Source organism: Canis aureus, chromosome 8, assembly GCF_053574225.1.
Source record: "Canis aureus isolate CA01 chromosome 8, VMU_Caureus_v.1.0, whole genome shotgun sequence".
Classification (NCBI taxonomy): domain Eukaryota; kingdom Metazoa; phylum Chordata; class Mammalia; order Carnivora; family Canidae; genus Canis; species Canis aureus.
Window position 1 is genome coordinate 11,503,527 of NC_135618.1, and position 22,934 is coordinate 11,526,460.

Below are 22,934 nucleotides of genomic sequence, written 5' to 3' on the forward strand. Positions count from 1 at the left end.
GTTTACACCCAAATGGGGCTTAAACTTACAATCCTGAGATCAAGAGTTACATTCTCCACCATCTAGGCTAGCCAGGCGTCCCTAAAATGAGCTTCTTTATTCCAGATGAAAATATCCCTCTTTTACAAAATTACGTAATCAAATGTCCATTATTTCTATGTCAATTTTGTGTCTATTAGCTAACCATGAGATGAAGAAATTGTCAAGAAAAAACCTCAAGTGCTACTTTATTCCTTTAGCTTTTTCAACCATGGTCCAAGTGGGCTTAACCAAGTGGTAAGTGGGCTTAACCAAGGAGGGTCTGAAGCCTGGAGATGAGCCTGCCTAGCAAACTTCCCTTTGTTACTCATCATAGAACCCTTGTAGGTATGTTGGATTCTCATCATAAAACATGGGGCTGGGGAGAAAAATTCAGTGTTAGACTTGGTTGAACTTCATTCAAGGACTATCATTTTGATGCAAGATCATATTAAGAAGGATGCAAGTCCTTTTTTCATCAACCATTTTAAAGTCAAGCTTTGCAGCCTCACTCAGCAATCTGATCAAAGCCCTTGTATTCATAAAACACTTTTTTTTTTAATAAATTCTGCTCCGTTTCACATCAAACTTAGAGTTTGTTGAAAAACAAAAAATCACTGGTCCCCAAAAACTTACTCTCTTACTAATAATTTATACATATAAATGCTTGAGAGACCCATATTCTTCACAACATATTTCATCAAGGATATGAGTGATATTTATTAGTCTCTTTACATTCAGGAAACAGCTAATACCTCATCTAGCCTCCAAAAATTTTCTTTTAAGATTTTATTTATTTATTCATGAGAGACACAGAGAGAGGGAAGCAGAGACACAGGCAGAGGGAGAAGCAGGCTCCATGCAGGGAGCCCGATGTGGGACTCGATCCCAGGTCTCCAGGATCACTCCCTGAGCTGAAGGCAAGCACTAAACCACTGAGCAACCCAGATCTTCAAAATTTTTGCATAAATGATTAGCCCATCTTGGAAATCTGTTGTTTGAAAATTCACTAAATAATACTTTTTTAATAGGCAGTCATTTCTTGATCTGTTCTCTTGATTAAACTATGTCTATTCTAGGCTAGATGTAGCACTTTTCTCTTGCAGGTATGACTCACTTGATAGGAAATCCATCCATTTACACACTGCTTAATTCAGAATGAATTTTAAGTATTCAGAACCTACATATAGTACCTTGACTTTTAGAGTCTAAAAAGTGAGCGTGAGAGAGAGCAGTATTTAACAGGCCAGGAGTTGGAGTTACCATCTCAGTGCTTTGAGAAACTAGAGCTAACTGCTACATCTCACTGTCTCTCTAAGTTAGCATTTCACTACTTGCAAAGTGTTTTTGACCGGAATAGGAATGTTCAGCAGAGAGAGAGAGGAAGCTAGTATTGGTAGTAAGATAAATACTGCTGAAATAATAGTAATCGATAAATAATCAATATGCCTTCCATCAAATATATACACGGTAAATTAAACCTCCTCATGTTATTAAAAGAGAAATGAATACTCATCTGCTACAAAGGTGAGACGGTCTGGAGTCTTCCCATCAGGCATGTGCTGTCTGCTAGGTGTAGTGTCAGGGTGAGCAAACAGGAGGCCCATTTACAGCTGCTGTTTGCAGAGGCTCAGTGAGGTAGATGCTGGTTCTGCAGGAAAAGATCCTATGCCTGATATAAAAAAATAAAGTTTCTTCTCCATCTGCCCACGGTGAGCAGGCGCTTTCTTTGTTTTAGGACATGTGTAATGTTTCTTTTGAAATTGTAATCATTGTCAACTGACACTAAAGCCAGGCAAAGCTTTCCTTATGCTTTTGGAAAAGAATAATTCACAAGTGAAAAACAGGCCAAGGTTCCCAAGGACTATTAACGCCAATACAAAGCCTGTGTAATCTGTGTGTTTCTAACACATGGCCATGTCAGATCCGAGGGATATGGTAATCTCAAGAAAGAAGAAAATTTACTGAGCCATTTTATTTCTTACATTCGAAATGTTTCTTGCATTCACACTGTTATTAACTTTATGACCTCCTCATATTGTGGTATAATCATTGAAGAGGAGACCAAGCACCGTCCCTTCTCCGGGTAAAGACTTGCTTTCTGGTTTTCCCCCACTCACATCTGTGCTTACCGAATGAACAGATGCTCAGCTTCTAAGGGCCTGACTCTGGCCTTTTCCCTCCTATCACTAGAGCGGAAAGAAAGGGGGTTCCCAAGTGATGGTGGCAGCTTTCCAATGGCTGGCCCGTACTTTCACATTTAAAGCAAGCAGGTGGCATCAATGGGCTGTCTGATGACTAACAAGAGAAGAGTGCAATTGATCTTTTTATTAACCCGTGCCCCCAGGTGGGGGCCAGCCTGCCTCTCCCTCCTGGGTTCAGTTACACTGCTCTGTTCCAGGAACATTTTAGACCCGTTGGTGTTTTTGTCTGAGCTGATTCTTAAAGCACAGGGACACCAACACAGATAGCCCAGGGCATCTAAATTCCATCTTCTCCGAAACTCCAAACTAGTAAATGCCTTTGTAATTTGCATCTGACTCAAAGCAATATTTCACATCCAGTAAGAATGTCTCTTCAATCCTACTGATAGTTTTTTCATGCTGAATTTGAACCGTGGGTTTGTTTGTCTTCCCTCTAGGTCTCAAGCACGTCACTCTGAACCACACAATTAGTTCTGAAGAGCATGGAGCCTACATAGATTCATAAGGTAAATGATTAATTTCAAAATATGATGTCAGAGATTCAATTACAGTATGAATTCCAGCATTGTATAAATATGTTGTTTTTCATTCATCTTTTGGAGATTGGGTAGTGCTGTGGGAACAATAAACTGCATTTGTGGGTTGGCTCTCTGCACGGTCAGGTTATGCACTGTACGTTGCTTAAGGCTGGCTACCTACCTCGACTTTTTATAAAAGTCTTCTCACGATCTTAGGAGGCTCCTGCCCTGGGACTTGCCAGGACATCACAAATCACATAGTCGAGAGGAAAGCGATGAGAGTCAGGGTTTTCATACCCGAAGTCCAAAATTATTGGGATGCGTTCCTTCGGTAGAAGTAAGAAGAGGTACAAAATATCCCGTTGAGGCTACCTCTACCACAGACACTGTCAGATGCAGAAGTATGTGGTCAAGGAATTTATAAAGGATGGCCTTGTATTTTTGTTTCTCTAAATCATAGTCATCGTTTGCTTTCCTGCTTGTTAAATAATTGTTTATTTCTAGAAGGTCTCAAATCTACATTAAGGTATATACAGGATCTTTCATATCTCCTGTAGCGAAATGGGGAAAAGACTAGGCTTCAGAGCCAACCTCAATTCAAACTGTGGCTCTGCCATTTACTACCCATGACAGTGTGGGCTTCAATTTTCTCATCTACAAAGGTGAGAGAAATAACAGCACTCACTTCCACGGGCTGTGGCATAGTGTAAACAAATGAGTAGGTGCAAAGCATTGAGAAATATTGCCTAGTACCTAGTATACACTAAATTTACTGATGACCTGAAGGGCTTTTCTTCTACTTCCTCCCTTTGTTTCAGCTTCTTAATTTTCCTCTAGTCTAGAAACTTGGCGGTTGTGGGAATTATTAAGGGAAGCAAACTCCTCTTAGCAGCCTTTCTCCTAAAGGAGATAGATTATACCTTTCATGTAAATGCCAGGAAGGGAAATAATTGGCATCCCATTGCCCTTTGAATGGGTCTCTGGCTCGCCCTAGGTGGTATGACGTGTAAAGTGACCTGAAAGCGGGGTGCCTGCCAGAGCAGCAGCACAGTGTAGAGGGAGAATCAATTAGAAGACTCGTAGCCGTTTCAGAAACATGCAAACATCAATTGGCATAGAGTTTCAGGAAGCAGAATAAAAAGGGATCTACAAAACAAAAAGCCTTTCAAAGGGATGGAGGCACGGTTCTTCCAAATCACAAACGGATGATTACGATCACCATTAGGGCTTAATGAGCCTATATATGGCTAATGACTTCATCTCTCCAGTAGATGTGCCAGTAGTCTGTTTCCACTAGTATCCAACCTTCTCTTCTAATAAACATAACCATCATGCTAGTTGGTCAGAACAAGTCATTGGATTTCTCTCTCTTCCATTAGCAAAACCGTATTTCTAAAATCCGCCATCCCCCTGTTGCTGGACTGAAGGAACAGAACGCAGAAAGGCAAATAAATAACTTGGAGCACCTAGGTTCAATTCTAGGTCAGCAACTGCATCCTGACCTCGTTTTCTCATCTCTAAAATGGAATTGATCACTATCCTATTTCTAAGATAACTTTCAAAATACAAATATGTGAAATTGATTTTTTAACACACATAGGGATATGGTTTGTTTTATGTAATTTATAGATTTCTTACAGATGTCATCAGTGATTATGGCTATATTTTGATTTTAATAACCAAATGCAGAAAATGGTAATTGTAAGTTTTAAACAAGTTTAAACAAGTCTGCTTAGCCATTGAAAGACTATTAATTTGAATAAGAAGACCTAAACTGAAGTTGGAATCTTTTTTTAATTAACCATACTATTATAATATTTAGTTCACAGTGATACTTAGTGTTAAAATCATTAAAATGGGCAATATTTGGCAAAGTAGAAATAACGATACATCCTTTAAAGAATAGGTAATTAATAATAGGTTATGTATTGGAAGGAAAATTTCTTATATAGATAATAGATACCATTCCCCGTCAGGGCTTTTACTCAGAGGTTGATACGAATATTTCTTTTACTTTCCCATTTTCAAAATATATCCAGTAAATATAGAAGATCTTAATATAGTCTTGAATAATAACCACATAAATAGTATTATTTTAATGTAATCTTGAATAATATCGTGCAAATATTATTGTCTTAGTATAATCTTGAAAAAGATCACACCACTATGATACTGAAAGGCAAGTGATAGTTATGGTGGAAGGTATAATATTCGCTATTAAGACAATGCTTTAGTGTAATACTTCAGAAATTTTAAATTGTTTTATGTTAAAATATTCCAGCAGAATTTTTCTGGGGTTTTTATGCTATAAATAAACTTTGATTGCTATGGTAATGTAAGAAACATGAATGGATAATGTCTATTCCCTATAACCAGTATTTCAGGTAAGTGTCATTGTGAAAAATACATGGCTGGGATAGCATTTTTGAGTTCTAGTCCCAAACCTGCAACTGAATTTTCTGAGTGATCTTGAATGATTAGCAGCGATCTAATTACAATTTTTGATATAAAATTTGAAGAAATAAAAGTTTCAAACATAGGGATCCCTTGGTGGCTCAGTGGTTTAGCGCCTGCTTCGGCCCAGGGCGTGATCCTGGAGTCCTGGGATCGAGTCCCACATCGGGCTCCCTGCATGGAGCCTGCTTCTCCCTCTGCCTATCTCTCTCTCTCTCTCTCATAAATAAAATCTTTTTTAAAAAAAGTTTCAAACATGAAGACATTTTTTAAGGAAAATTTTCAAGCAACAAGAGTGTTTAGTGAATTCTAACAGGCATCAAATCCACATTCTGCTGTCAGGCTTTTCTTCAACCTATCTGCCTCTTCCCCTGGAGCACGGATTCCATCATTTCAAGAATGAAAGGGTTACTTTAAAATGAATGCTGTTCATGGTCACTAGAGACTTGAAAATCACAAAAATAGTACAAGCTAAATGTATTACTTTAGTCGTACTGACTAGAGGTTTAGAAACCTTTTTTTAAAAGTTCTTTATTTTGGGGGGTCTCTAATATCTCCACAACTACTCCAGACCAAAGAGTATAAAAAAGAGTATATAGTGCAGTGCCTGCTTTCTGCAGTTTATCTATAAAAGTAAAATCAACATATACAAAATAAATACTATCATCACAAAAAATATATGTATGCGCTCATCTCAGTATTACAAATTACAAATTCTGTAGGAGTTAAGTTGGAAGAGGTTAGGATCCAAATGGGGATTTTAATAACGAAAAGAGCTTGGATACATAGATCTCTTCAGGGCCAAATACCAGTGGTCTTCTATCTATATTATCAAAGGTCTATATAATGAGTTATTTGGCCACTAAAAACAAAGCAAAGGACTAGTTAGATGAAGGGGGATAAATAATTCCCTGTGAAAGCCAGCAAAATCCCAGCAAACAAGTCCTTCACTCTTCCAGGGCCAGCGAAATTGAGAATAGGCATTCCACCAAAATCCCAAGCTTACTTGGAATATGAAGCTTGCCCCTCACATTGCAACAGTGAAGATTCCATCATGGGTAGAGAGAATGCATTCCCTTAAGGAAGAACTACAATTATTGCAATTGAGTTCCAGTCTTTAAGACCCAAATATCGGGCTTGGGTGTATAAAGCTTACCAAGTAACACCATCTATCCAAAAGAGAAACCCAGGGTCTCAGAAGCTCTTCAAGCATAAACATTCTCTCTCCCTGAGGACTCAGTCTCCTCAGCTGTCCCTACTGGCCCATCAGCTGCTCTCTTTGGGTTTCTGATCAGCCCCAGAATGAACCAGTTGAGAAAGAGAAAGCTAATATCATTGACATTGATAGAGAAAGATTTGAGACTATGGAAGATGAATTCCTGAATTAGTTCTAGGAGTTAACCATTGGCCATCTAAGGGAAAAATGAGGTCATTTATATTTAAAATCCAAACTTGACTCACACAAAGAAAATTAACATTAGATGCTGCTCCTGAAACTCTTAAGTTGCGTTGTGTTGTGACGGTAAACTGAGTATGCTGATAGCAGTGATAATCATAGCTATCACAGATTGAGAGTCTGTTGCACGGGGCGGGGGGGGGGGGGGGGGGGGGGCGGGGGCATTCTGTCCTATGCTTTAACTCATGTATATATATCTCATTTAATTCTCACAAATTTATATATAGGAAGAAGGTATTGTCCCTGGCTTAAATTTAAATAAAGAAATGAGGCTCAAAAGTTTAATTCGATCAAATTTAACAAGGAGCAAGTAGCAGAGCAAGACCTGAACCTATGTCTATCGGAGGTCAAAGGGCATGCTCTTTCCATTATGCATACTACCTCTCAGACAGCGCTGCCTCACTGTCTAATGATGCTTTTCTTATATACTCAGGTATACCAGGAAGATGACTAAGTTGACAGTTTTATTGCATGTATGTACATTAACATCAACCAATACTTATTATTTAGTCCCATGAAGTCAATGAATGTTTTGCAAGCAGATGGGCTACAGATTCAGAAAAATCAATGAGTATTTGACTAAGCAAGTGAATTATGAAGAGTAAAAGCATCATATGTGCTTTTTCTTGGAAGTAAAGGGAAAGCTATGGTGTTAATAAAACAGACCCAATGCTAATGACTTCGAGCCCCCTCCCCCAAAGTAGAAATCAATCTGACTCGGGGAGGTTGATTTTGCTCATTCCATAGACTTATTTCCCAATGGAGTTCCTTAATTTTGACATTCAAAATACAAAATCTGTCGTGGCTCTTTACTTTCAGATTCAAGGCCATTTTACTTCCTAATCTCCTCTCATTTATTATTCACTTTCACATAAAGCTCACTTTGTCTTGTTTTCACATTCTTCATGTTCTTACCCACTGTCTAACTGGCTGTTCTTGCTGTCTGGAAGATCTTCCATTGATCTTACCTTTTCTTCCTCGCGTCTCTTAAGTCTTCACTGTATTCAGCTTCCAGGATGTGTAGCTCTGATTTTGCCTAAAGCTTTCCCAACTAATTAGATATAAAACATTGTAATCCTTCTATGGAAATCATCTTTCCTCTATAGCCAAAGGCATTACCAGTGGTAAAATGTATTCATTTTGCATATAACGATAATTTCAACCATTAGATTGTATTTTTCATTGATCTGTTTTTTTTCTGGGTAGACTAGAAGTGCTATTGTTGAAAATTTATAAACATCAAAACGTACAAGGAAGAAAATAAAAGCCATTGTTGATGCCAACACCCCAAGAAAAACATTGTTAACATTTTGTTATATTTCTTTTCAATTTTTTCAACACATTTGGTTATGTTTTAACTTTAATTCTCCCTGCCTTAGTATATTTTTATCCTGTTTTGTTTCTCCTAAAATTAGACCCTCTAAGATTTGGATTCATCCAGTTACCTGGATTCATAAAAGCCAAGTAACCAGGCAGAGGTTTGACCATTAAGAGGCCTACTGAAGCATTAATTCATAGAGGTCTAGAAGTAGTCCTAATTCTGGGCTTGTTTACCAAGATAAGGTGTTAAGTGAAACTCCTGGGCAATTTTCTTTGCTTCCATTATATGTTAATTTACTGTTAGTTGGAACTAGTCTGTCTTACTGCACGGACGCTAGAAAAATATATTAATATTCGATTATATAAGGCATAGTGTTACAAAAGAATATCTCAATCTTCTTGATTTGTAAATAAAAGATCTAAGAAAACTATTTTGTGTTCATCTAATGTCGTAAATGCCCTCTGTGGGTTTTATCTCCTGCCTGTAGGCCCATCTTAACTGCATGGAAGATGAAATTCTCTTGTTCAGATAGCTAGCCTTTTTATTCCCCTCAGTTCCTATTTATCAGGAGTGATTCATCAGTTTTTATCTGGTGAACAGACATTATCCGAAAACTTAACTTTTCCCATGTGACTTACCTGCCCAATTTTTTGGTTCAAGTTTTTATCGTTTAGACAATTAAGAAAGACTTTGCCCTTATGTAATTGCTAAGCATCTTATTTCTTCCCCCTATCAAAAATAACGTTTGATTATTCTGCCCAGGTTTAGACACCCAGTTTGGATTTGTTTGCCAACCAAACTTGTGAAGACACTAATCAACATTTCCCTGAAAAGCATTAAAATGTGACCTCATAGGAGAAACAGCGTTGCAGTCTCACTGAATACCTTCCCCACAACTCCCCCCATATAAGGTGTATCCTTAGCAACAAGCACATAGCATACCATCATCAGCTATTTGTAAACAAATGAATAATACCCTCCGAGACCTCAAAACCCATCCCCAAGCTAACAGGACCAAGGTTATAAAGGCCCACTGTTTTCATAGCTTGCAAAAACACTTTATTCCCCAAAAATATACCTCCTAAAATGTTGCTAGAAGCCTCTTGCCTGTGAGAATAACATTTCTCACACCTTTCCTCCCCTGCTCACACCACCTAAAAGAGATACAAGGGATTACCTAACTTAAATCCTGAGTCTCTAATTGAGAAACAGCTAAGTATATTCATGCCTTTGTAAAGCAGATTTTACAGGTACAGATAAAGGAGTTGAAGTATGAGCACCATGGTTGAGGCTGAGAATTGAGGTTTCCCCCAGGCCGTGGGGGGGTTCAAGAGGACAATCCTGAGTTTTCAGGACAGTCAAGACACCACAATATTTTAATCCTCACACGTTCCGCATCCGGGCAGATACTGCCTCCAAGAGGTCTGTGTTTTATTAAAATCTAAACTAATTCCCCTTATTTTATGCTACTGAATGGTTCATTTGCTGTGGGACCCTCAGGGGGTAAAAGGGAGGAAAACAAATTAAGTCAAAATGGCAAAGACTTGTTAAGACTACACGAGGTGTATCTGGCTCTCTTATTGTTGCATGAGACGTTGGGAGAGGAAAAAAAAATCACTGGGACATCCACCCTGAGTGATCAAGGCAATCTTTAAAAAGTGTAGTGAAAACACAGAGAAAACCATGCACAATGTGCAATATCGTAGACAGATCATTGTTTCACTTTCTGGAAATGGTGTTGGCACTAGGGTGAGCAGTGGATGAAAAAATTCCAAGAGAAGCCAAGACTTCTCTGGGTAAATCAGGAAGTTTACTGGTTAATGGAGATCCAGGCTCTGCTATTAAGGACTTGATGCTCTGGTCTTTCCGTAATGGTCGCCACTGACAGGTGCTAATGGGGGACTCCCAGGTATGCCTGGAGAGAGAAGGAAATAGAAACATTTATGACTTTTGCTCCACCCAACAGACACAAAAACACACCCTCACCTAATCCCTGTCTATAAAAGTTTATTTATGTAGTTGTAAATTGGAAAATCTCAAGTCTAAAACTCTCTATCTATTAAATATACAGTGGTTTAGTGTACTGGAGACAGGGCAGCCTTGCTTATTTGTGCTTTTCCTGTCAGCGATGACACGAGATCATAGGGAATCCGTATCTCTAAAGCCAAAGCATAGCTTCCAGTCATTTGTGGCTTCATTAGCAACGTCGTGATGTCCCTTAAGGACAAAACACATAAATGTTCTCCTGTCACTTACAATTGTGTCAAGGAGAAAACCAAAATGAACTTGCAAAGTCATGCACCAGCTCAATTTTGGAAGGAAAAAAAATCCTTCCTTTGAAGGAAACGAAATCAATCCCCAGTTCAAATTAAATTTGGACTATTCTGTGAAGCTCCAATACACAGCTCCAATAACAATCAGTACTTGTGGACTTAAAATGCAGGCAAATAATGTTTCGTTTAAAAGAAATTGAATGAGGATTACTGACAGAGAAAGTTTTAATGCTATTTTATCATTAGTTAAAGTTAAATCATGCCATTATTGGCTCAGTGGCAAACATCTCAATCCCCACTCTTTTTTTTTTTTTTTTTCCCAAATGCTACTTGAAGCCCTTTGCCTGGTCTGGCTTGTGTTTTCATCTTATTAAAACCTTGTCATGCAAATGTATCATAAGTGTAGCCTGAAGACTTCTGTCTCATGCAAAATTTAGCTTAAATTCTCCTGGCATGAGATACTTTGTTATGCACAAACCTTCTGTTTGGTTTGCTGACAGTCTTCTTAGTCGGCTCTCATGGTGATTCATTATCTTGTGATATAGATTTCCAAGTATCATCTTTGTATTGATTTTTATATCTTTAATAACCACTCCATAGAAGATGGCTCCACCGGTGTCATTGATCGCATCAAAAATTCAAGGCTTACAGAAATACTAGAGGGCTAATTGGTAGCAGAACATTTCAGACTTAATCTTAATGCAGTCTTAATCTTCGGCATTCAACCTACCTGAAGGTTTTCCTTTTGGAGTCGACGAGGGGCGGTTCAGTGCTTGGTTGAAAAACACCTGGCGAGGGCAGCCCAGACCTTGGCAACAAATGGGCTACGAACGTGAAAATGCCACTTCACAAACACTCAGAAATTAAGAGCCATCCCGCCATCGGGGGCCTTCCTCCGTGGAACGCTTCTTGCTTTCCCTTTCTGGCACCTTTGGCTCCACAGAGCCCAGTTTGCTGGTCTGTTTTTGTGAAAGAAAAGTCCCCGTTATTCTAAAGCACATGCCCCCTCTGGGTTTGGAGAATTTCCCAATTTAACAGCAGAAGGGCTTCCTCTGCAGAAACCTCGAGTGAACATCCTGTTCTTATAAATGACTTTAAACAAGAAATTTAGGATGGCTGCTTGGGGCCTGCAAGTCCGGAGACCCAGGAGATGACCAGGGATACCATCCTCTAACTTCCTTCTCGAACCCCATGTGTAGAGCACGCAGATCTGCTTTAGGGAAAACAACCTGAAGTCCCAGGATCTCTCTGCAAAGCTTGAGAGTAGCTCGATCATAAAGCTGGAACTGGATGTACTGTGTTCTTGCCAAACATTTTCATGAGCCTACTCTGTGCCAGTCCCTACACAAAGCACGGATGAGTATAGCCTAGTAGCTGCTCTGGAGAGCTGCACCTTCAGAAGACTCTAGGTGGAAGGTGGAAGCAAATCACCAACTAGAAGGCAGGAGATATAAGGATGTGGCTTTGGAATCGGCCACACTTGAATTCTTTTTTTTTTTTAAGATTTTATTTATTTATTTGTGAGAGATACAGAGGGAGAGGCAGAGACACAGGCAGAGGGAGAAGCAGGCTCCTTGCAGGGAGTCTGATGTGGGACTAGAATCCAGGACCCTGGGATCACGACCTGAGCCAAAGACAGATGCTCAACCGCTGAGTCACCCAGGCGTCCCCAAGAATTCTATTCCACCTCCAACACTGTGCTGTGTGACACTTGCTGCCTCCCTGAAAAAAGAAAAGGGGGGTGACATGGTTAAAAGTTTCTTTCTCGTGAGAATAAAATACAGCAGTGCATACAATGCTGAGCGTGAGACACAACATTCAGGCACCCCAAAGGCACATTACCTACCGGAAAACGATGAAAGAAGCCACATGTTGTTGTTTTCCCCCTTGTGTGGGAGTTGGAGAAGTCCTTTAAAAAGCAAGTAGAAAAGAGAGATCAATTTAAAAACTCACAGATATTCTTCCTTTTTTGGCCAAGTTTAGAACAAAGAACTAAATATATATGTTATTTCAGCATCATAGAAGGAGCATCAAACGCTGAAGGGAATTTGGAATGTTTAAGACATTTGAAATTAGAATCAAGGCTTTAGAAAGTCTGGGAAGAAAAAGGGGCAAATCAAGGATGGAGGCCATCTTGAGACTTCACAAAGGTCACGATGAGCCTTGAATTCAAATAGCTTTTAAATCACCAGAAATTACGGTCACAAATTTCAAAGTTTCTCACTATCAGAATGAGGTGTAAAAATCTCATAAACAAAAGGATAAATATGTAAGAGTCTAGGCAATTGATGTCAGTATGGATGCACTGATAGAACTTATGGCTGAGATTATCTTCAAAGTGTTACATTTGCAATATAAGTGTGGATTTTAGGTGGTTTTAGCTAGGGTAGGAAATGTATGGTACGAATTATTTTTCTACACAAGTCATTATTCCTGTGGCATAGATATTTGCCTCACAGACTGTAGTCATGCCCCTGGTCCAGGAAGACTCATTCATTGATGAAACTCAATGTGCGCTCTCGCCGGACCCTCTTTCCCAAACAGGCAACAACTTTCCACCTGGGAAAGTAAAACATTTTCCAGGGGATTTGTCGCAAATGTGTTCATTTCATTGTTGTGTGTCTGCCTTTCAGGGTGCCCTCCTGCAAAATAGTTCCTGATTTTAGTTTCCCCAAAGAATACCTCCCATTTGCTGCCTCTTTCCTTTGCCTTTTATTTTCTTCCCTTTTGCTCCCTTCCTCCACTTTCCATCTTTGCTATCCTTTCTTCCTCCACTTCACTTCCCTGTTTCTTCTCCCTTCCCCCCTTCCTCTTGCCCTTAGTACTGTATTACTTGAATTGACACCCAGTGTGCAGAATTGTACGTTTGATTCACATTGTATTTATCCTTTGGATGTTTTATTTTATTTTATTTTTTAAAGATTTATTGAGAGAGAGAGAGAGAAAGAGAAAGCAGGCATGTGCACAGGGGGAGAGGGAAAGAGAACCCTCAAGCAGACTCCCCACTGACCATGGAGCCTGACATGGGGCTCGATCTCACGACCCTGAGATCATAACCTGAGCCGATATCAAGAATCAGATGCTTAACCCGCTGGGCCACCCAGGAGCCCCTTGCTTTTGGATATTTTAAATAACAATCCAAGGAATCCCCCAGTATGGTGCTGAATTCATTTGCCATCTGTCATAAGAAAGGATTAATGCATGAAAGGGAATAAGAATTTTACCAAACCGGAATGCTGCAAATGCAGTAAGGGTAATTTCTTTTTTCCTTAACCTTTAGCTTTTTTTTTTTTTTTCTTTCCTTCAGTGTAACAAAAATTCAAGGTCTCCGTAGTCTTCAATACAAAAAAAAAAAAATGTTTTTGCTTAATAGTAAGTTAATATGGAACATGAACAGTAATTTTCCACTCTCTATTTTTAAAAACATCAAAATATTACAAAAGAAAAACATAGGTCTCTACTTTTAATACACTAGAAAAAAAAGACATTCAATACTAACCAGCTCTTTCTGAAAGTTTTTCTTTCCATTTTTAAAATAATGTTATCTATTCCTTACGATTGTCAGTATTTTATTCTTGACCAATAATCAAAAGTCTGGAATATAGTAAAATACCACTGACAAAAATATATTTATAATTTTTCCTTCTTATTAAATTTCTTTGTAATAATTATTAAAAATACCCCCCAAAGCCCCTACAAAACAGAGTGAACAGAGATTTCCAGCCAAGTGAATTAAAAATATATATATATTGAGCTTGTATATAAAATGGCTCAGAGGTGAAATAAAGAAGTTTTGACACTTTCAAAGTGTTCCCTTCTAAGGGCTTTCTTCTTCTGATCACAGCTCAGTACTTGTTTCGCTCTCCAAACGGAGGCCCTGTATCATTTCACAATGGGAGCCACCTTTGCGATCATCATTGACCCCGGCTTGAAAGCATATCACACATGCCTTTCAATTTGCCACTGTGGAATTTATGTAACTTCAAATTATAAATTGAATGCCCAATGGACAAAACTGGCTTCCTAACTTTTAGTCACAGAGTTACAATAACTGCCACCTTTTAAGCAACTATTATGCTTTTACTTACACTAGCCGGAATTCTAACAAAGATCCAATATGAGAAATATTACCATCTTCATTTTGCAGATGGGAAAACTGAGAATCCGATACATATCCGATAAATGTTGTCCAAGTGCCCAAAATCAATCATAATTCCACTTTCTGTTCCGTTTGTCAAATAGCAACGTCCTGCAAAGTTGCACTTCGCCGATGATTAGTAAATGGTCGTGTCTCATTTTGTTTCATCTTTTTTTATAGTAAGAACATTTAACATGAGATCTTGCCTCTCAACATATTTTTGAGTGTACCAAACAGCATGGTCAACCATAGGCACAGTGTTGCACGGTGGACCTCTAGAACCTACTGTTCTCACCTAATTACCTCTTAGGCAGCAGGATACCCATCCCATGTCTTTAACATGTCCCCCATCATGGGTTGGATATGCCTTAGGGGCTTGAAGAGTCATCACCCTTGTCACTTTATCAATGATGAACCAAATGGTCAGAAATGGAGCTAGGAACTTTCTGTCTCCTCTGAACTTGCCTCTGAATGCCACTCCAACCAGGCAAAGGACACATCAGGACACAAGCTACACCATGCATTTCCATGGCCTAAGTCTTCCCTGCAAAATTGCTGGAGTTTTCGCTGCTTCAGGCCCATCTATCTTGCAAGCCTCAGTCAGGTGTACGTGTTCCATCCAGTTCGAAAGGAAACAGCAGTACTTCCGCAGATGTCTGCCAGCATATGGTCAGGATTTAGATGAGTGAATACTTGCACCTGGAAATCAAATATGAACACAGGCAGCCCCCTCCCGCTTGCCCAGGGCAGCGGCCACCTAACCGGGCAGGGAGAGAGCTGCCAAATCAAACGCAATCCAGATGTCTCCCCCATCTCCTCCTCTTCCCACACAACCTTCCATTGTTGTCTTTGTCCTTTGGCAATATTTCTAAGTTCCTAAAGGAGTCAAAGAGCCCAGAAAATCGAAAGAAATATGTGTTTAAAGCCGAACACACACGCCACCCATGGTGCAGCTAAGGCTTCTTTGGAAAATTAGTTGCTTTAGCTTTTTGAGATGTTTGTTTTCATTATCTTTTTCAAAAGCAGCAGATTCTTACAGCAAAAATTCTTACAGTCAAAAATTTGGAAGAGTGTCCTTAGCCTCATTTCACATTGCTAAGGCAACTTTTGTGAAAGTGCCATCTTGGATGTCCCTGGAGTCAATAATGTCCCAGCCACCTGCACAGATTGTGATGCCTGCATATTGCTAACTGTCCCCTTACTGCATTTTACTCCAAAATCTAGTGTGTCGCTTGGGGTAGCTCTCTAGCGAAGGATCTTGTTTTATCTTTCCAAAACATTTGCCCATTTTTTCCCATGGGCGTGCCATGTAACCTCTTTGTAGCTTAAAGTCTCTATGTGTACTTCGGGGAGATAAAAAGGTAAAATATTGTAAATGTTTTGAGAGCCTCTGATCACTCTGAAGCAGTAATTAATCATTCAAAATCTTTGATATAGAGATAGCTTTATGAAACAGGCCAACACAGGGTTAGGGAGTGGACTTGCCCAGGAAAAGGGATAAACAAAAGTTAAAACTAGCCAGTAAGTGTGAATTCTTTAAAGCATAAATGAATAGCTGGAGAGCCCTATACAAGAAGGAGGAGGAGGAGGAGGAGGAGACATAGAAAGGAATGAAGAAAGGGAGGGAAGAAAGGAGAAAGGAAAGGAGAGAGGAGAAAGAAAGAAAAAGTTAGCTCTATTAGTCCATGATCGCTCCTCACTGTATGTGGACAAAATGCCCACTTAGAAGCAAACTTCAAGGAATGAGGGGTGGCAGCTTCTGGTGATTAATTTTTTCCTAGTGAGCTACAAATGTGGCATCTGACTTAAAGTTATCAAGTAGAGCAGTCCGTCTAACTCTTACTCAATTGTTCTGTTGCTGGAAATAGGCCTTGTTCTTATTAGCACCTTGCTCCTGTACTCAAATATTTGATTTTTATGACTTTTCCAGTTAGTCAAGATCTAAGAAAGCTATCTAGAGTCTCAAAAAAAAAAAAACAAAAACAAACTAGACTGTTCTATTTATTTTCTAGAAAATCATCAAGCGGTGGGAGGGCAAAGAAAATTAACATAGAAAAACAGAACAAATTGTATCAACTTTGTACAAAATTATTAGTAACCACTGCCTTGGGGATGCCCATGTAGCAGGGGGAGTGTTGGTGTCAGACACACATAGATGGATTTCTTGCCCCTTCCTTCACTAGCTGCACTCTTGGTCTCTCTGAGGCTTAATTTTGTCCTCGGGAAAATGGATATAATAATTTTTGTGAAGGTTAAGTCAAGCAGGAGAACACAGACAAAGCTCTTGCTACTCGGTTCGCGCTTGTCATGTCTCCTTACTATTTTTTTTTTCTCCAAGATATTTGTTTGTTGTAAATGAAGGCTCCCCAAACTAAGAACTTCGACTACAAAGCTGTTCCAAAGGCAGCGCTGGCAACCCAAGCCGGCAGCTGGTGTGTGATTTCAAAATGAGGAGAGGTTCTCTCCTCCAGCCTCTTTCCCCACCTCACTGAGCTCTAAGGGTGCTGGGAACCACCGAGTCTTGTTTTTATTTGTCATGGATTCTCTTTTTGTGAGATACTTACCTAAATTAGCCCGTAAAATATACAGACAGCAAATGAACCAGACATGCAATAATCCCCTGCCCAATCAGCCCTGAACTACTTCAGGAGGTTGGTGCTGAGACTGTAGCAGGAGACCGATGTGTGTGAAAACAGTTGAAGTTCTTTGTGGGGAAGTATCCTTAGTGTCTTTATTTATTACTAGCAGGAATGAAAATATCACTGCTGCTCTCATTCAAGAAATTTGTATTGAAGCCCACTTTAAACCTGTTTCTCAGATTTGTCCAGATGATGTGGAATTGGGGGGGGGAAGTTTCTTCTTTCTTTCCTTTCTTTTTCTTCCTTCCTTCCTTCCTTCCTTCCTTCCTTCCTTCCTTCCTTCCTCCCTCCCTTCCTTCCTCCCTTCCCTAAATGCAAGCAATCCCAAATAAACCCTATTATCGTTCCTGTATCCAAAGGAAAAGAATTGCGCCTGTGTGTGCACACTCACAAGCATCCACACAATCCTATTAGTCACATGCCCCATCAGGAAATCTAGAAATAGTTAATATTGCCAAGTATTGTCATCTCAGGTGGAAGCTCCCATCAAGCTCAAATTTATACAACAGTTGCATCTTTCCTTCTCCTTCTCTTCCACAACCGTGCGAGCCAGCTTTCTTTCCTGGCTCTTCAGTGCCTTCCTCTTCCCCCTACCTCCCCTCTTTACCCAGCCCCAATCTGCACACACACACTCCCTCCCCCCCTCTCCCCCCCATCTCGAGTGGTGTGAAAATAGAAAAGCATCCGAGTATCTGGGCAGCCTATCAGTTTGCTAAGGTTCATTTTAGCTAATCCAGACATCCCGCACAGCAGGGGGAAAACTGCTGTATCTAGTGAAACAAGAGCATGAATAATTAAAACTCTGTTATTAATGAACTTCCAGTCGTTATGTAAATGAAACTGATTTCAAGTCTAATTTGTCAGCCTGAATTCTTTTTCTGTTCTCCCTTTGTCTAGGACAAGAACTCATCATAATGGACTCGATAATAAAACACTAGTAGACATGCTGTGTGCAGTGCCCATCCGAGTTAGAGCTTTTAGCGTGGTTAATTGATACAGTTACTCCAGAACAAGTCTATAAGGCATTTTGTATGGCTCCAAGTTTTAAAAGCCGCTCTTTTTCCCTTTGACAGGGCTGCCTATTCTTCGCACATACCTCATTATCATTTACCTTTACACGAGGGGTGGCATATAATTACTGCCTAGTAAATAGTTTCCTTTGCAATATCCATGATGTTCAAAGACAGCAGAGTTCAAAAAGGTCCAGGGGAAGGGAAGTCTGTAGTCTTCTGAGAATAACAAACAGCCACCAGGGAGAGAAAAGAAAAGAAAAGAAAAAGGAATACTTGACAAAGCGCAAGACCACTAAGTACCAGTTGCCCACTGTTCCACCATCAAGTGTCACTCATGCTATTGGTGGCTTTGTCCAAGTGATACCCGGATGTCTGCGGCCCCATATTCTGGCTGCATTGTTTAGATCCACTGTATTGTGTGTGAGATCGTTCGCTGTTAAGGTGGCAGCTTCAAATTCTACCATCTGACTTCCTAGAGTTGCCAATATTTTACACAACATAAAAGCCATAATTCTTTCAACTGACAGCCACTCGGTGCCCTCAACTCATTGAGAATTTACTGAGCTGGAATCTTTACGTTCGAATTGGAAAAATGCTTCCATACTATTTTTAGGGGAATGTGTAAAGTAGATATCAGAATTAGTAGTCTGGATATTTGGCACGTGCTTGTATTCCTACAAGGCGCTGGATAAGTAAGATAACAGAAATTAACTCCTATTTTGTGTGTCTGTTCCACTTAAAGAATTAATTTTGCTCCATGTTTGAAGGAGGGAAATATTCAGAAAAAGTCATTCAGAAAAATCCTAAGTCTTTTAAGCTGCAGATGCTAACTACTCCCATGATTCTCACTAATCCAGTAGATTTTTTCATCAATGGAATCATACATAGTTCACAATAACGTTAAGAACTGAAACAACTTCTTTAGGTCCCCACATGGAGTTTTCCGTCCTATATCAACATCTGCAGCTCTTTTGCATCTCTGAAATTAGAGAAGTGTTGCATGCATTGCTTACCTCTGCTATCTTCTGTTGTTTTGTAACAGTGCTTTGTTTGTAGTGCCAAAGAATAAATATTATCCTAATCACTTTTGTCCAAAACAAAGAAGAGATGGACATCTCAGCATCTGCTCAAATGATATAATCAATCCTTCAGGAATCAGTCATAGACTCACAACACACATTTTTTGCTCACCTAAAATATGCCAGACACAGGGCCAAACCATGGAAACAAAAATATGTAAAGGGGATAACTGTTTTCAAAAGGGGGAGAAAACTGATATTTATGACTTGTTGTGAAAGGTACTCTCTGTATAGCATATATAAATAGTATGTGTATATATGTATACATGTGAATACGTAGTGTACAAAAAAAAAATAATGTGTGAATTGTCAGAGAAGAGCCAGAAGTAATTTAATTTGCCAGGAAGTCAGGAGCCACGATGCTTCGGAGAATACCGTCCTCTCTACTTAGTCTAATGGCAAAATTTTATCTGGCCCAAACCTCCGTCAGTGTTGTCAAATGCAAGGTCTGGTTTAATTGGATTCCTTTTCTTCTAGATGCATTGTGTAGCAATCTATGCCTCAACTTCCCAGCCAGCAAAAGGCATACAGTTATTTTAAAACATATCTGATCTTCACAATGTCAAAGGATAAGTCGGAGGTATGGGTTAAATATATTCAGTTCCCTGCAATTTCACAGGAACATGACTAGACCCATGGCATCACAACAGCGATGGCGCGATTTCACGTCGGAGGGTGCCCATCCCGACCCTGCTCAAGGGATTGTCCCACGACATAGGACAGGCTTGCCTTGAAGAGCTTTCGTTCCCATTGCACCTGTGTCAGATCCTGCTACCACATCTCACCCTCACGTTTTGATAGACCCTGGGATTCCTCTGAAGCCATCTAAACCTAAACAAACACCTACAGGAAAAGACAAAAGCCACCCAAGGACAAGATATGTGCAAGACATGTGATGACATGGGGCATGCGACCTCGCACACACGTGCTCCCACACACACTGTATCTCCCCCCCCCCCCGGGTCGGGGGTAACCTGGCTCAGGGCACCAGCAACTCCCCTCATTCCTGGCCAACTCCAGAAGAAGTCATAAAAATACGTAATCTGGAATTAAAGTCAATTAAACTACATTGCTTCTTCGGAAAGTTAAAAGGAAAACACACATAAGTAATAGAAATCAATTATTGTATATTCCCAGGCCTATTCTTATAAGCCGGAGAGGTAATCAATCACTCTAGAGATTTCTACAAGGTAATTACTGTTTATTCTTTAATGATGGTACCGTCTTCCTCTTCTTCCTTCAACGCCAGCCCCCTGCAGCTGCCACCTCGCAGGAAGCAAAGAAGCTGCAGTTACAAAAAAAAAAAAAAAAAAAAGCTTAAAGAAAGTTGGTTTTCTGCATAATGTGGACCCTAGACCTTCATCCCTTTCTGTGACCCGAGGCTACAGTACGGCCCACGCTGTACGTACACATCCCAACTGTGGCTGTGGCTGTGAGAGAGCACTGCTGCATGGGGGGAATTAAGGGGAAAGAGCTCTCTTGTGGATGTTTAGTCACTCCAAAGAACCAAATGTGAAAATCATAAGCAGCTGAATAAGAACATGGGCCAGTTAAGAATTTAAAACAAACCAGCCTCCAACTAAGAATCTTTCCCCTCTTAAAAAAGAAGGGATGAACAAGAAAAAAGTAACAATAAATGCTTCTGCTATTATCGAGAGCCAAAAGCACTAACCAAGAGATTTCACAGCGCTTCAGTCAGAGCTAGGGTAATGAATATAAGTTACCTTAGCTGGTTTTAGCTGACTTTGGAATTAAAGTTCCAAACCCTTGCATGCAGGGAGAGCTGGATTTAAGCAAAATGGACTTAATAAACTCCATTGTGCGGTTAGATCCCTAGTGAGATTTCCTGCCCATCCATGACCAATCGGTATTATTTTTCAGTGACTGGTACTTTTGTGAGCAAGATTGGGGTTTCTGGGAGTGATTAGCACTTTTCACCATTGATTGACAGGTTCAAACAGAAATGAGACAATAGGAGGAGTCATTAGGAATTCAAATGTAAGGTTAGTGTTTGCAGGCTTTGCGATTGATTTTAATAGGAAAAAAAAAACTGTATGCAAGGAAAGGAATTAATGTTTCAAATGTTAACTTAGGGAGTAGAAATCAATCTTTTCAATTTCAAAAAAGAATTTCGGAATTGAAATTCATCAAATTTAATAAGAAGATGAAATAGCAATATTTTAGGCATTCTTCTAGAAATTTCTAATGTTGGCCAATTTTTACAATTTTTACAATTAGCTATCTGCTTTGGATATTTAAGGCCCAACTATCTAAAATCTTGGAGAAATCCTCAGTAGCAAAGGTTTAGATCTGGTTTTCTCGCCGATGAAAAATCTTGTAGAAAAAAAAAATTAAATAAACATTGTTTTGCTAGGAAAAGAAATGTGATGAAGCTCTCCATTATATCCAGGGAAGATTCCTTAGGGAAATAATTACGGTGAATGATTCTAGCATTGACCAGTAATTGATAATTGGCCACAAATAATTAGGGTAGGACATCTTTCCCGGTGTAAATTATGCTAATAGCTCAGCCTTGTCCCTAGGTGCTGATGTTGGTTTCTTATAAGTAATTTTGTTTTAAATTCACATTATAAATTTAGCATACTATACTTGAAAATTTAATCTTGTTTGGCATCAAAGCAAAGGCAGATAATACAGAATTAAACAAGTCTAATCAAAGAAGAAAAATAAGATGCACACCATCATTTTTCAGGATGTTTTAGTGAGAGTTGGCTTCTGGTGGCAAAAATGCACACAAACTGTGTTTTTAAAAAAGCAAAGCCAAGTCAGAGCAAACTGTGTGACTTGGAGCCCCCTCACAAATTTGGATAGAAGCATTTCCAATACCTCCTAAGCTGTTAATATTTAAAGGACGATAGCATAAATCCAATACCCTGTGCACGAAATAATCACCGCATCAGATTTTTATGCATATCCTGTGTGCCGCTCAGCATTCAAGCTGCATTTTTTGAATATGTTGTGACTAATTTATGCCAAGTTTTCATCAACCTAGCATTTTTCATTTTTCAATTGACACACAAAGTTCTGTAATTTGTGTGCTCAGTATGTTAATATACTGAGATAGTAAGAGCAAATCCAAGGCATCACGACAACAAAAATAAACTGTCAGGGAGACTCAGTAGCCATGAGAGGGCAAGGGAAACAAGCAGGATCCATCCAGTGCGTGGCTAGTGTTGGGACGGGTGTGGGTTGTTAGGAATGCACACTTCCTTATCACGAGGTGATTTTTGGTCACTCTTTTTTAACCAATTCCCTCACCATCTGCTCTTCAATTTCCCTCCAAAAGTTCAAGGCATGCTCTCTGCATAAGTGGTTTTCACACTTTGTTGCAAATTGGAATCACCTGCAGATCTTTAAAGACACCCAGAGACACGTAGAGGTGTGGTTCCTACCCCTCCCCACACTCACCCCCCCCCAAATTTAGGCAGCTGTCAAGGCTCTCTACCTCAGTTTTCTCTAATTTGGTCTGAAGAGACCCCCATGTCCTCTCTTCTACATACTTAAAAAAAAATGCTTCTCCATCTTGCAGTGATTTCAGGCACACAGCTCCTTGATGTGCTGTCTTCTGAGAAGGATCGCATCACCGTCCTCAGTGCTTCTGGCAAACTCGCTCACAGCCTCTCATCTGCTCTCAACTTCTTTCTTATTTTCCCTTTTAAACTCTTTCATCCCCTAAACTACTACAGATCAACTGTTATCCCTCTGAGTTTTCAGTTCTTATCCAATTTCCTATCTTCAGCTATCTCTGGTATCTCATTGCCAGGTTAAGCATGAAAAAGTTCCTTTTCAGTGTTACGGAT

General features: G+C 39.6%; 1 protein-coding gene across 31 annotated transcripts in view; it reads left to right on the forward strand.

Annotated features, from left to right (window-relative positions):
- ADGRL2 (adhesion G protein-coupled receptor L2) overlaps positions 1-22,934 on the forward strand; it is a 619,232-nt gene that overhangs the window by 121,922 nt on the left and 474,376 nt on the right. For all 31 annotated transcript variants that reach the window (XM_077905190.1, XM_077905191.1, XM_077905195.1 and 28 more), the window contains exon 3: positions 2,660-2,728. The gene's annotated coding sequence lies outside the window, so the exon portion shown is untranslated. The remainder of the gene's footprint in view (positions 1-2,659; positions 2,729-22,934) is intronic.